Source organism: Urtica dioica, chromosome 1 (genome assembly GCF_054948205.1).
Source record: "Urtica dioica subsp. dioica isolate 48M chromosome 1, U.dioica_male_clone48M_v1_H2, whole genome shotgun sequence".
Classification (NCBI taxonomy): Eukaryota; Viridiplantae; Streptophyta; class Magnoliopsida; order Rosales; family Urticaceae; genus Urtica; species Urtica dioica.
In genome coordinates, this window is record NC_142756.1 from 7349965 (window position 1) to 7365248 (window position 15284).

Genomic DNA, 15284 nt, shown 5'->3' on the forward strand with positions numbered 1-15284 from the left:
CAGGTTGGACCAATCTCGAAGTACCCAGGCTGGGTCGATCCCGAATCTACCAGGCTGGGTCGATCCCAAAGCTACCAAGCCGGAGCAATCTCGAAACATCCAAGCCGGATCGTCCCCGAAGCGTCCACGCTGGATCGATCTCGAAGTACCCAGGCCGGAGCGATCTCGAAACACCCAAGCCGGACTGACCCCGAAGTATCCAGGCTGGATCAACCCCGAGGTACCCGGCGGGGGTCCCGACGTCCTTCTAGGCAGGCGCTCGTCCTTGCCTCCATGAAAAGGAAAGGGAAAATGACGAGCCTACCCAAACTCTCACCACCTCGCTATAAATACCCGAGACAAACTCTTGTCAAGGGCGGGCTTTTTCTCTCTCTAACTAGAATATGTCAAATTCTCCACTCAGCTATTTCTCTCTCTAAAAACACATTTGAGATCGAAATCAAGAACAAAGAGAATCAAAGCCACTTCACACATACATTTTCACACAAAAAAAGAGGAACAATCTACTTCCATTCTCTCTAGAGTGGGAGAAGAAAAGCTCACTCTCTCTCTAAACCCAGGCTCCAAGCCAAATTATATTCCCTCTACAAGAGTGTCCAAGAACTCGAGAAATCAATTCTCAAGCTTTTCACTTGATAAGAGGAATATCCCATTACTAATTTCACAGATTCGAAGACACATGGCCAAGTCCGCTCACGTCACGTGTCTGTAAGTGTTAATCCAAAAAACGGCTTAACAATATAAACAGATTTAAACTACCTATATGGTCTAAGAATAACACACATAATTTCACTATTGGCGTTATGCACAGATTTGTAATCCTACACATTACTTGGTCTTAAAACTATAAACCACCTATTCTTGACACCAATGTTTAAACCAATAGCATACATTTTTTAAAAACCTCGATGTTTTCTACCGCTATATTGTTGATATCACTTCAGATAGTGTGCATCAAATTGAGTTGAAACTCCATAGCTTATCCATCTCCACTAGGATATATACAAACTGAACGCATAAGAACAATATTTGGCTTAGCATAGAGAATAAGTGGTGGTATATAAATTTAGGTGTGATCTTTATGTGCATACACAATTTTATATTTAAATGACGACACTCTAAAAAACCTTAATCTAGAGACTAAAATAAGCATAGAAACAAGTACTTCATTGGTCCAAAGTTGTTCTCGGGATCGCCTCCTTCTAGCGCTAAAATGCTAAGCCGTTTTTTGCATTAATATTGTAAACAAGTGGTGTGATTGGATTGGTCACGTGCCTAGTCTTGAATGGGCCAAAAATGACTCTTCAAGATTTCAAAGGGTTCGAGGAACGTTAGGACAAGACTCAACGCGTCCAAGAGTTCAAAAGATCCTTGAATCGTGTAGGTAGTGGGAGATGAACCCGGAAGCAAGTTCGTCGCCGCGTTTTCCTAAGAAAAGAAAAAACGTGAAGTGTGTCGGTGATATTTTTCTCTTATTAAGTGAAGAACATGATAATCGATTTCTCAAACTCTTAGATACTTTTAGAGAAAGAAATGTAATTTGGCTGTGTTAGCTTAAGTTTGTGAGAAAAATTGTGTGAGAGAGAGTAATTATTTCTTCTCCCATTCTAGAGAGAATGGATGTAGATTATTTCTCTTTTTGTGTGAAATTGTGTGAGTAGAGTGATTCTTCTCTTTGTTTTTTTGGATCTCAAATTTGTTAGTGAGAAGAAATCAAGAGAGAAGAGTGAGAGAGAAATTTGGCATGAGTTTGCCTAGATTTCTTTTTTCTTGGGAGAAATGGTGGAGTGAATGAGTTTAAAATTGTGTTGAGAGTTTTTGAGGTATTTTGTGGGGCCAAACCGAGTTTTTGGTGTTTTGATGCTCTTGGTTGAACAAAAATACTCTTGGGCGGGTAGAAATTTGTGTTGGGCGAGTGGAAAATCAATCTAGGCGGGTAGATTGATGTTGGGAGAGCGAAAAAAGCCCACATGGGCGGAAAGAGCCTCCCATAAAGGAAGGCACACTGCATGGGCGGGAAGCCCACTAGGCCCATATGGGCGAGAACCCTCCAGGCCCACCCAGGCGGGAAGCTGCCACGTGGGCGAGCGACCAAGCACTTGGGCGGGAGGCTTCGGGCGCGTGGGCGAGGTACGTCGGGTGCGTGGGCGAGTATGATGGGCCTGCCAGGAGCTAACCCCAAACAGGAAATTGAACCGCATATATGAAAACTCTAGACTCAATTCTATAACTTTCGACCATTAATATAGAACTTTGAACCCCGAATAAGAACTTAGGGCTCAATTTTTTTTTTTTACTTTTTATCACAAATAATAACTTAGGACCCCAAATCTAGAACTTTAAACCCCAGGCACATTGTATGGGCAAGAAGCCCACTAGGCACATTCAGGCGAGAACCCTCCAAGCCCACCCAAGTAAGCGACCAGGCACTTGGGCGGGAGGCTTTTGGCACAAGGGCGAGTATGTTGGGCCTGGTGGGAGCTATTGGGCCTGGGAAGAATTATTTTTCTTTTGGGTTATTCTCTCCCGTGCATACCACTAGACTACAACTGATTTTGTTATGCTTTGGGAAAAAATACGCTATAACAATACCAAAGACTTGGACTTGGCACACACTTTATCGGTGGCTCAAAGTTTCATCATGTAGATCTTGGGGGTGCTCATCCATCTCTGTGGGGAGTCCGTGAGATTTATTCGCATTTATTATTATCTTTTAAGCATAAATCAAGATTGCGCTTAGGGAATTTGATGTTGTTTGGTAGTTTTTTGTGTATTTTCAGGCGTTGGAGAATGAGAGAATAATTTGTATAAAAAACGAGAAAAATCGGAGAAAATTGGAGTAAGTTATGGCCATTTAATGTCAATAGATGAAGCGGGAATAGAAGACAACGAGACGAGTCAACTATTCCACACGATCCGTCCATCTGAAGCAAGCGGCACATTGACTTCTTTACGCGTCGCGTCGGGGTGGACAATTCCCGGACATAAACTCATGCGTCGGTGGCGTTGAAGCCAATGCGACGCGGTGTATCCCTCAGCCAACACGTCACACATCATTTTTTTAAAGACTCGTTTTTTAGCTAATCTTGACACTTGGAGCACATCCAAGGACCTAGAATACTCTGAAAAATATATACTGAAAAGCCAAATACTCTTAATTAGGTTTTGTTGTTACGTTGTTTTATTGGCTTTATTTTTTAGTGCAAGTGGTATGGAAAGATGTCGAGTGTTATGTTTCCACTTCTGGATTGACATCTTTCCTCGTGTGTGCAGACAGTATTTCATGCAAGTTTCCAGTTTCGACAGATTTCTTCGCTGGTGTCTTATTGCTGAGTTATTGCCTCGCTGCTGTCTTCATTACAAGATATCTGCCTCGCTGGAGCCTTCATTGCAAGATATCCTTCGCTGCTATCTTCATTGCACGAATATTCACTTTGATGGAGTCTTTACTTTGTGATATTCGCTTGAGGCCGGGTAAGGAAACCCGAGATATCTTCCAGGATTGTCCAGCTGCTATAAAAGCCATGCGCTCTCCCTTAGCAGCCTCGACACTTTTGATCAAACACTCAGAGCTCTTAGACGTGCAAGACCGGCGGACTGGGAGGCTGTGTGTTTTGGTTTTAAATGGTGTATTCTCTTAAACACTATTCCACAGATTGAGTGTATGTGAGAGTTGGGTCCTTGTGCTTTTCGTGATTGAAGGTTCACGTACCACTGAAGACTGAAGGTCATCCGAGCCAGGAGGTTGCTCGAAGAGTGGAATTGAGACGGAGCTCAAATTCAGGGGGAGTCCCTGTCTAGGTGATCACTGGTAGTAATAGTCTCTAGGTTTTATTGATTTGTTGATTGTAATCAGATATAACCTTGTGTGTACTATTGACTACAAAATAGTGAAAATCCTTTCCACTGGCAGTGTGCCCCCAGATGTAGGTGTGATTCACCGAACTGGGTAACCATATCCTGTGTACTTTGTTTACTGCGCTTTTTGTTGTTTATCCATATCTGTGTTCAAGCAAGTTGTCGGACACATTGTCAACACATTGTGTGCGACATCTTGCCTTTGCAACTAATCAGAATTTCAATTGGTATCAGAGCAGGCACCTTGATCTCTTAGGTGGTTTCCTGTATTTTCTTTCTGATTGCCTATTATGGATAGTTCCCGAGAAGGAGGTTCTGTCAATCGCCCTCCAGTACTCGACAGAACCAACTATGGATATTGGAAGGCACGCATGACCGCCTTCTTGAAGTCCCTAGATAGTCGAACATGGAAAGCTGTGATACATGGGTGTGAAGCTCCTGTGACTACTGATGACAAAGGAGCCCGTACTGGCACAAAGCCCGAAAAGGACTGGACCCCCACTGAGGATGAGGTGGCCCTTGGTAACTCCCGTGCTCTCAATGCTATATTTAACGGTGTTGATAAAGATGTTTTCAGGTTGATAAATACTTGCACTACTGCCAAAGAGGCCTGGGAAATCCTTGCTGTTGCCTATGAGGGAACTACAAAGGTCCGTGAACAAAAACTTCAGTATCTCACAACCAATTTTGAAGTCCTCACGATGCTCGAGGATGAAACGGTCGCTGAGTTCAACGTTCGCATTCGTGATCTCGCCAATGAATCATATTCTCTCGGAAAACCAATGACAGATGAAGATCTTGTTCGAAAAACCCTGGGAGCTTTGAGCTCTAGGTTCAAGATGAAAATCACGGCCATTGAGGAAGTTCATGACCTAAAGACTTTGAAGTTCGACGAGCTTATGGGATCTCTCATGACGTTTGAACTCTCCCTTCCTAAGGTGGAAAAGAAACAAAGAGGGATGACCCTCAAAAGTTCTGTTCATGAACCAAGGGATCAGGTATATTCAGACTCTGACAATGATATCGACGATACTATTGCTATACTTGCAAAAAACTATGGCAGGGTCATGAAAAGACTCAACCAGATGAATGGGAAAAATGTCTCACAAGATGTCAAGGACAATTTCCAACAACGTTTCCAGAAAAACACTTATCCTCACAGGAATAGTAAAAGTGGTGAACGATCTGGGAAAGGCAAAGGCATTCAGTGCCACGAGTGTGAAGGTTTTGGACATATTCAGAAGGAGTGTCCCAACTACCTCAAGAAGCAGAAAAAGGGATACAACGCTACTCTTTCGGATGAAGAAGATGAAGAGAGTGACTCAGATCAGATAAGTAATTTTGTAGCCTTTACTGCCTCTGTCCATACTCATGAGTCTACTAATGAATTTGGTGAATGCTCTCAGAAATATGTTCTTGATGATGAACTATCTGACGATGCTATGAATGAAGCCTACAATACCCTTCACACCAAATGGGTTGAGGAATCCCAGATTCTAGACAAACAGAGTGCTCTCATCCTTACCCTGACTGAAGATAAGGCAAGGCTTCTGGAGACTATTGTGGATCTGAAGAAGGAAGTCAGTCGTCTGAATGGAGAACTCGAGCACATGACTAAAACTGTTAGAATGCTGAATTCTGGAACTGACAGCCTTGACAAAATCCTCACCATCGGCAAACCCGCGAAGAACATGAAGGGACTTGGATATACCCATGGAGCTTCATCTTCCCAGACTACGTTCGTTCCTCAAAAGCAGACTAGCCAGATGTCGCGAAACTTGCCTCAACCATCTGGTAACAACAAGTCTCATGACATTTCTCGATATCATCAATTTGGACCAAACAGGTCTCCTGTCAACAGACCTCGTTGGGTATGTCATTATTGTGGTAGGAAGGGACATATCCGTCCTTTTTGCTATCGTTTGTATGGGAGGAATGTCCGTCAGCACAGGTCCATCCACATGAATGTCTCATCTCATCAACAACCTACTACTCGGCTGGAATGGAGAGTGAAAAATGCCTCATATCGTGCCAATATTGCCTACACATCTCTGAGTGCTTCCACCGGGAATGACTGGTATTTCGACATTGGCTGCTCTCGTCACATGACTGGGGATCACACTTTCCTGACCAACGTGAAACCTTACTCCAACTGCCATGTCACCTTTGGAGATGGAGTAAAAGCCAAAATTGTGGGTAAAAGTCAATTAAACTATCCTGGTATGTCTTGTCTGACTGAGGCTTTGTTGGTAGAAGGACTTACTGCTAATCTTATTAGTATTAGTCAGCTTTGTGATCTGAATTTACATGTCAACTTTAATCGTGATAAGTGTGTGGTGATTAATGAAGATCAGGATGAACTTATGCGAGGAAACAGATCTCGTGACAACTGCTATATGTGGTCCCCCGTATCAACCAGCAATTGTCTCTTGACCAAAGTTGACGAAACCAAGCTGTGGCATCAAAAGCTTGGTCATCTAAATCTCAGAAGTATGCAGAAGATTGTCTCTGAGAATGCCATCATCGGTGTCCCAAACCTGAAGATTGTCGAAGGGAAAATTTGTGGTGAGTGCCAGATTGGGAAACAGGTCAAGAAGTCCCACAAGATGGTGTTGTTGTCAATGGTGCCCACAAGAAGAGTTGTAGTCTTTATTTTGTACATTTGATGTAATAAAGTCTCATGAAGACTCTTGCTTGTAATTGCCTATCTATTCATTAATAAAGTTGAAACGTTCATTCATTCTTTCTTTGTTTGAAGCTTTATGATAAAACCTTAGTCTTTTAGTCCATAAACAAACTTAACAACTTACGAAGAGACAAATGTAGATTTGCATGAACAAACTCTTCGTAGTTTGCTTAAAACGATATATTCGCAATCTAAGGGTCAAAGGACTATTGACCTCAGTATGATTGTTAGAAGAATCTATGATGTCTGGTTATGAGGCATTGAGAGTTGGGGACTCTATAGTTCTTCTAGGTATCTTCCGAAGGTACTGAATTGACCAGTGCACTTCTAGAGACAATATAAGAACAAACCATTTAACCTCTTATGTCTCGAAGTCACTATGTATGAATTGCATCATGCTTACCTTAATCCTGAAATGAGACATGCCATTTCACACCTTAGTATTCTCATTTGAGAAAGTCAAAGTTCGGACTCACTATGTGATTCCGAACAAGGCCTATTGGTGAAGTACTAAGTTGTGAGTATGTCATGAGTAACTTTGTGAAGTTCTCATAGATATGGAATTCATGTACAAGATTGCTGAAATGCAATGTATGTCACCTCATGCTTTGTTCCTTGGAGTGTGAATAAATGAACTGGCCAGTGTCCAAATTGAGTCCTGACTTTTTTGGATGAAACAATGAGACTTGTTAGCTCCTCGTCAATACATTGTTTCTAACTTATTCACAAGCGACAAAGGAGTTGAGGAAATAACAGCTAGAAGGGTAAAATGGTAATTTAGTAAATCCCGACTAGCTGATGACATTCATGAAGGGTAGCATAGATAATATTCAGTGGATCCGCTCATTATAATTAGGTGAATTCTTGAGTAGAAAATAAATTCATTTGAACCGAGAGATTTTCAGTGTCAACTCTTTAGTGGAGTCAGTTGGCATTAAGCTAAACTTGGAAAAGGTTTGTGAACTTTTGAGTCCAAGTGTTTAGCTCAAGCTTTGTTCATTTGGGTCCATGAGGTCACTGTCACGAATCACATCGAGTAGGAATAGTTAAACTGAAAGCTAAGTCAAAACAAGAACGAGACAGTTTTACGAAAATTGTCAAAATGGTATTTTTGTCTTTTTGGACATAGGACGAAAAGAATGTCAATAAATTTTTTTGACATTGTCATATGATGACAAATGAAATAAATATTACTCAGCCATATTAGTGTAATTGGGTCTTGAGGATTAATTTCATTTCATATAATTTTACTTGAAAATTCTTAGTGGGGTTTTCTTATGTTGTCATGAACAAATGAAGAAACATCTAGAAGGTCCTTCTAGAAGCCTTATTTTCGTCCAACCCAATGAAAAGAGAGGCTAAATTTCGTGCATGCCATGGTATGAAAGAGAGATTATTTTGTGCATTAATGTATGAAGATACTTGCCAAAAGAAAAAGAGGAAACAAATTTGCTTCTAGAAGCAAGTGTTTTTTCGGCCAAGAGAGAGCAAATTAAATGAGGAAACAAATCCAAGGCCTTAATTGGCTCATGTTGGACGTCCATATAGGTGAGAAAAGAGAAAAGGAAACTACATTTTGAAGGTAATCCCTCCCATATAAATAGAGGCCTCATTCTCATTGTTTCATTCATCCCAAAGTTTTAGAGATTGAGAGCTTCTCTCTCTAGACTTGGCCGATCCTCTCTCTCTCTCTCTCTCTCTCTCTCTCTCTCTTCAATTTCGTTTTATTGTTTTGGCACCTAGGTCCTCATTTGACCTAGAGATTAGCTCTGCGACTTCAAGACTCGTTCTTAAGTCGTAGTGTTTAAAAGTGCCCACTCACTAATTCCTTTTCTCTCGAGTGATTTAGTGATAGAAACTTTCGTGGTTGCTCGAGGTGCCGAGGAAAGAAAGAGGGACGTGCTGCGAGGGGAGACGAGCGTTGCAACTTTCTAAGAGCTTCTCAAAGATCAAGCTTCAAGAAAGGTTAGTAAGCTTCTTAGCTCATATTGGTTTTTAATTACATGTACTTGCACTTGTCTAGGTTAGTAAAAACTGTTTTACTTGTAAAAGAAAATTTTTAAAATTCCGCCGCTTACCGAAGCGTTAATTATTTTCTCAAACCCTAGATCGATTCGAACAGGTGCAACATCTTACCACATCTCGTGTTCTGGAACTCCTCCACATGGACCTGATGGGACCGATGCAGGTCGAGAGCCTTGGAGGGAAGAGATATGTGTTCGTCTGTGTGGATGACTACTCCAGGTACACTTGGGTTGATTTTATTCGTGAGAAATCTGACACTTTTGCTGTTTTTGAAGCTCTATGTAAGAAGGTTCAGAGAGAAAAAGGAGAGAGCATAGGCAAAGTGATCAGAATCCGGAGTGATCATGGGAGGGAATTTGAGAACATGAGCTTTGCTAAGTTCTGTACTGAAGAAGGGATAGCACATGAGTTCTCTACTCCTATCACACCTCAACAAAATGGAATTGTGGAAAGGAAAAATCGAACCCTCCAAGAGATGGCTCGAGTGATGATGTTGGCCAGGAATATTCCATCACACTTCTGGGATGAAGCCCTCAATACTGCCTGCCATATTCACAATAGAGTTACTATTCGTCCAAGTACTTCCAGCACTCATTATGAAATATGGAGGGGGAGAAAGCCAAATGTGAAATACTTCCATATCTTTGGTTCTGTTTGTTATATTCTTGCTGACAGAGATCCACGGCGTAAATTTGACTCAAAAAGTGATGAAGGTATATTTCTTGGATACTCTAGAAATAGTCGTGCATACCGTGTTTTTAACAAACGCACTAAGACTATAATGGAATCGATAAATGTGGTGATAAATGATGATCATGATGTTACTAACAGTCCTAATGATGAGGATGGAGTTTTTCCTAGTAACCCAGATGTCAGGACAGATGCTGATAACCCATTGGACGACATCTCCACTGGAAATCCAAATGTCAGGACAGATGCTGATGACAAAGTTAGCGACATTGTTCCAGATGAAGGATCCCCTCCTGAGACTGAACAGAGAATTCCTTCTCGAAGAATTCAGAAAAATCATCCTGCTCATGAGGTGATTGGCGAAATCAGTGAAGGAATAAAGACTCGACCAAAACCTCCTGTTAACTACCGGGAAATGATTGGTAATCTCTGCTTTGTCTCTAAGATTGAACCAAAAAATGTTAATGAGGCTATTGATGATGAATACTGGGTTAATGCTATGCAAGAAGAACTGGTCCAGTTTGAAAGAAACGAAGTCTGGAAGCTGGTTCCCAAATCTGACAATGTGAATGTCATTGGAACTAAGTGGATTTTTAAGAATAAATCTGATGAACATGGTAATATAACTCGGAACAAAGCTAGACTTGTGGCGCATGGCTATTCTCAGGTGGAAGGCGTAGATTTTGATGAAACCTTTGCCCCTGTTGCAAGACTTGAAGCTATCAGACTTTTGCTTGGCATCTCATGTCACCTGCAATTCAAGCTCTATCAGATGAATGTTAAGAGTGCTTTCCTCAATGGGTACCTAAATGAGGAAGTTTATGTAGCACAACCAAAAGGGTTTACAGATCCCAGCTCTCCACAACATGTCTACAAACTCAGAAAAGCTCTCTATGGCCTTAAGCAGGCTCCTCGTGCGTGGTATGAAAGACTGACCCAATTTCTTGTGCATAATGGTTATACCCGAGGTGGCGTTGACAAGACTTTGTTCGTGAAAAAGGAGAATGACAATCTCATGATAGCTCAGATTTATGTTGACGACATCGTCTTTGGAGGAATGTCAAACAAGATGGTGGATCTTTTTGTTCGACAAATGCAGTCAGAGTTTGAGATGAGTATGGTCGGCGAGTTAAGCTACTTTCTGGGCTTTCAGATCAAACAAATGAGTGATGGTATCTTCATTTCCCAAAGTAAGTATGCCAAAAACTTGGTGAAGAAGTTTGGCCTGGAGAAATCTTCTCACAAGCGGACCCCTGCCGCTACTCACATCAAACTCACTAAGGATGAGCATGGAGAATCTGTTGATCAAAGCCTCTACAGGAGTATTATTGGTAGTTTTCTTTATCTCACTGCCAGCCGACCAGACATAGCCTACTCAGTAGGTGTATGTGCGCGCTATCAAGCCAATCCCAAAGCTAGCCATCTGGCTCAAGCTAAGCGAATCATAAGGTACATCTCAGGAACTGCTGATTTTGGTTTACTGTATACCTATGATACTTCTTCTACGCTTGTGGGATACTGTGATGCTGACTGGGCAGGTAGCACGGTTGATAGAAAGAGTACTTCTGGTGGATGTTTCTATCTTGGAAACAATCTCATCTCCTGGTTCAGCAAGAAGCAAAACTATGTTTCCTTGTCCACAACTGAGGCTGAATACATCGCTGCTGGGAGTAGTTGCACTCAGCTTCTCTGGATGAAGCAGATGCTCGCTGAGTATGATGTTGGACAAGATGTCATGACATTATTCTGTGACAACATTAGCGCCATCAACATCTCAAAGAATCCTGTTCAACACAGTAAGACCAAGCATATTGAGATCAGACATCATTTTATTCGAGATCTTGTGGAAGAAAAGAAGATCAAACTCGAATACATTCACACCGAGAAACAGCTTGCAGATATTTTCACCAAGGCTTTGGATGCTAACCGGTTTGAAAATTTCAGATCTTCCCTTGGGCTATGTGTTATTGATCAATAGCAATTACTATTTATCGGAGGATTTTTTGGTCTTAATTCTTGTGCTAATCCTGCGCTGATTCTTGTTCGTGTTACTGTTGTGTTTTTTCTCTCATGGGCCCATGTTTCTGGTTGGCCCATTCGACTGGTGTGCCGGGCTAAAATGCCAAGTGTTGACTCTCTGGGCCTATGAACGATCAAAGCCCACTTGAAGTCGCGACGTCGTTTTCTCCTTGCCATGTTCTCACTCATGCAGACGGTTACTCTTCCGAGAAAGAAGGGGAAGTTATTTCCTGTTTGAATTTCGAAATTTTCTATTCTTCTTCGGCGCCCTTAAGATTTGTTTCCCAAATTTGCTTACTTACCCATTTTGACAGTTATCTGTGTGGCAGTTTCCCTAAAATCTTATACAAAATGGTTGGCACAAGAAGTGGGATCAGTACTACCACTCCCTCAGAAAAAGCCACGATGAAGAAGAAACATGTCGCCACAAAGAAACCTGGGGCTGAGAGTAACATGCATGGTGTCCGGGTTCGAGGTCTGAAACCCAGCATACGCGCCAATGGTCAGGCCGGAGGTGCAAACGCTGGGTCATCGGTTCCTCCTGAGAACCCATCTCTCTCTGCTGCCAGAAGCGCAATTCTGAAGAAAGCTGCCCTTTCCATCGCCGACATCACAGGAGAAGCAAGCTCCAGCAGTTCCTCCTCAGAAAAGAGACAAGTCAAAGCTGATCGCGAAGAAGAAGTTAGGTCTGGAGAGTCCCCTATCCAGAGTCCTCACAAGATTGTTCGAGGTAACCCTAAAGGTTCTATTATTCCTGAAGATAGTTCTAGGAATAGGATTTCGCGCCCTGATGTTCATGAGCCTACTCCTGAGGATGCCATTGGAGGCATGATGGGCTTGAATAAAGATGTCACGAAAGATGTGCCCACATCTTCCTTGGGGCAAAAGAGGAAGGGAGATCATGCTCAGGTGGATGTAGAGGACATTCTCGGTTCTCTGAAGAAGAAGATTCAGAGAGATGATGATGTTTGCTTAGCCACTCTTCTGTCAGAGAAGAGGAAGAAGAAGAAGTCTCCAGAAGAAAGCCCTTCGGTTGTCCCCATCCCGGCCCAGAAAAAGAAAAAGAAAAAGATGGGCATGATTAAGAAACGGGTGAAGAAGACGGCTCAGATTCCCTTGTCTCCTGTCGTTGAGGACCAGGTGGTTGAAGAAGAAGACTCGGTTATCCCTCTTGGTTTGGGAAACAAGAGGTCTGTAGGAGGGCAAAAGCTGCCGAAAAATATCCCTGCTGCTCCCATGGATAATGTCTCATTCCACAAAGAAGATGGTGTTCTCAAGTGGAGATATGTCTATCATCGCGCCATTTTTCCTGAAAAGGAATTATCCACCGAGGCGCTGAAAATTGATGCCATTATGGAGCTTCTTCACGACGCCGAGATGCTGAGGACTGTCACTGGCATTGGAGTGTTCTATCCGGCGCTGGTTAAAGAGTTCATTGTTAATCTCTCCTCTTCCTTTGATTCTCCAGAAGATCCAGAGTTCAGGAAGGTCTTTGTCAGAGGTCACTGTTTTGAGATCTCTCCTGATGTGATCAACAAGTTTTTGGGCCGTGGGAAGATCATCACAGCTGATCGAATTCCTTCTCTAGACATCATCGTTCAAGAAATTACTGGAAACGAGACCAAGGTCTGGCCCTCAAAGGGAACTTTGCCCTCAGCCGAGCTCACTGTCAAGTACTCCGTCCTGTATCGCATTGGCATCGCCAACTGGGCTCCCTCCTCTCATGGGTCCAGCATCACAGCAGATCTCGCTCGGCTTATTTTTCAGATAGGTGCTCGCTCCTCTTTCGACTTTGGTGATTTTGTTTTTGATCACTTGGCAAAACATGCCAAGTCTTTTGCAGTAAAGCTTCCCATGGGCTTTCCCTCTCTTATCACTGGGATTCTGCTTGATCAAAACAAGAACATCTTGAGGAGTTCAGATGTGGTGGGTAAGCGTCCTGGTGCCCTTTCCTTCAGTCCCAAGTTATTTGAAGGGAAACATGTTCAGGATATTGTCAGACCTTCTGACGAGACATCTGACGCACTTGCGAGCAATCTTCACTTGAGTTCCATGTCTGAAGATGTTCAGAGAAAAGTGGTGAAAGAACTTCTTGAAGAGGTGGAGATTCTGAAAAAGACCATCGAGACTCTCTCCTCCAGGAAAGTCAAGTGTGAAGATCTTCTCAAAGACCTTTCTGCCCCGAGCTCTGCTAACTCTTCTCAGCCAGGTCAAGCCGTTGGGTCTCATGTCTCTGAAGTTGCTGAAGACTCCGATTCTGAAGACGATGTTCATGTCTCTGAGAATGATCAGGATACTGTTGGTTGATTCTTTTCTGGTCTGTAATATTCTCTTTTCTAGACATCTTTTGCTACTATTCCGGTGTGCTTCAGACTAATGTGTTTCGTTTGGATGGTTTGTAAGACAGCTTTATCGTACTTTTGTCTGATGAATGTTATGCTGTTTTCCTAGTTCTCATTCCCTTTTCAGGCTGTTGTTCCTCCCTCTGTGTTGGTCGATTCTTGCATTTGGTATCTTTTTTAGGCAATCAGGGGGAGAGGCGTCATGGGGTCATTTATTTTGACTCTCTTTCTGGTTATGACGCTTGTATGAGAACTGGTCCTGGAAGTGCTTGCCTAAAAAATAGCCAAAGGGGGAGATTGTTGTTACGTTGTTTTATTGGCTTTATTTTTTAGTGCAAGTGGTATGGAAAGATGTCGAGTGTTATGTTTCCACTTCTGGATTGACATCTTTCCTCGTGTGTGCAGACAGTATTTCAGGCAAGTTTCCAGTTTCGACAGATTTCTTCGCTGGTGTCTTATTGCTGAGTTATTGCCTCGCTGCTGTCTTCATTACAAGATATCTGCCTCGCTAGAGCCTTCATTGCAAGATATCCTTCGCTGTTATCTTCATTGCACGAATATTCACTTTGATGGAGTCTTTACTTTGTGATATTCGCTTGAGGCCGGGTAAGGAAACCCGAGATATCTTCCAGGATTGTCCAGCTGCTATAAAAGCCATGCGCTCTCCCTTAGCAACCTCGACACTTTTGATCAAACACTCAGAGCTCTTAGACGTGCAAGACCGGCGGACTGGGAGGCTGTGTGTTTTGGTTTTAAATGGTGTATTCTCTTAAACACTATTCCACAGATTGAGTGTATGTGAGAGTTGGGTCCTTGTGCTTTTCGTGATTGAAGGTTTACGTACCACTGAAGACTGAAGGTCATCCGAGCCAGGAGGTTGCTCGAAGAGTGGAATTGAGACGGAGCTCAAATTCAGGGGGAGTCCCTGTCTAGGTGATCACTGGTAGTAATAGTCTCTAGGTTTTATTGATTTGTTGATTGTAATCAGATATAACCTTGTGTGTACTATTGACTACAAGATAGTGAAAACCCTTTCCACTGGCAGCGTGCCCCCAGATGTAGGTGTGATTCACCGAACTGGGTAACCATATCCTGTGTATTTTGTTTACTGCACTTTTTGTTGTTTATCCATATCTGTGTTCAAACAAGTTGTCGGACACATTGTCAACACATTGTGTGCGACATCTTGCCTTTGCAACTAATCAGAATTTCAGGTTTAATTTCATTCATTAAACAATACACAACACATTACATTTTGGTTAAGCTTTTGGGTATTTTGAGGAAGAAGAAGCCATTTAATGCCTTAGAGAAAGAAGAAGAGGGAATGACTTGTGACCATCAATCCGACCTCTCCACTTGTTATAATTTTCTAAACTTTTTCTCATCTTGATTTAATTGCATAAACTCTAGTGTGTATCTTTGTTATAGATTGAATATTGCTGAGTTGATTTGAGATAATTACAAATTGTTCTTGATTTGAGACTAATTGAGATTATTGTTTTGGAATTGGATGTGTCTTTAGATTATTGTTATTTCTTATTGTTGATTGGATTAGATTTGTAATTGGTATTTTGTCTTTGGTTGTTAAGTTCATAGTTTAATGTCTTCATTTCTTATTGCCTTGTTACTTTTATTTATTTCAACTGTTCACAAGTAGCAAAGCT